Source organism: Buceros rhinoceros, unplaced genomic scaffold, assembly GCF_000710305.1.
Source record: "Buceros rhinoceros silvestris isolate BGI_N320 unplaced genomic scaffold, ASM71030v1 scaffold6795, whole genome shotgun sequence".
In the NCBI taxonomy this organism is placed as follows: Eukaryota; Metazoa; Chordata; class Aves; order Bucerotiformes; family Bucerotidae; genus Buceros; species Buceros rhinoceros.
In genome coordinates, this window is record NW_010412294.1 from 22,994 (window position 1) to 23,412 (window position 419).

The window sequence follows — 419 nt, forward strand, 5'->3', positions numbered from 1 at the left end:
CTAGTCTGCTCTGTGCTCTGCACGGACACGGTTCTGTGCACCCGGCTGCTTCCAGGCCGGCAGCAGCTCGTCCCCTCTTCCTCCTCGTCTCCTCTTCCTCCTCGTCCCCTCCCCTCTTTATTCTTTCCATCGCAACCATCTCTCATCTTACATTGTCTCCTTGCCCCTTGTCCCTGCCACTCTTCAGTGTTCTATTTTGGGAAGATAAAATAGATTTACTTATAAGCAGAAATGCCTGCTGAGGATGGAAGTGGTCCAGGACTATGTCAAGAAGAATTCATTCTCATTCTGGGGGAAAAAAATCCCTTCTTTGACCTGTTTTCTCTCTTGGAAATGCTGTTTACCTACACATCTTCAGAGGATTCAGTCTGAAGTTTTAAGCTATATAAGCCAATCTCTGCCTTTCATGGCTGGGGGGG

At 48.2% G+C, this 419-nt stretch overlaps 1 protein-coding gene across 1 annotated transcript in view; it reads left to right on the forward strand.

Moving 5' to 3' along the window:
- CCDC85A (coiled-coil domain containing 85A) overlaps window positions 1-419 on the forward strand; it is a gene marked incomplete at its 5' end in the record, with an annotated part of 65,194 nt that overhangs the window by 22,986 nt on the left and 41,789 nt on the right. The window lies entirely within an intron of this gene.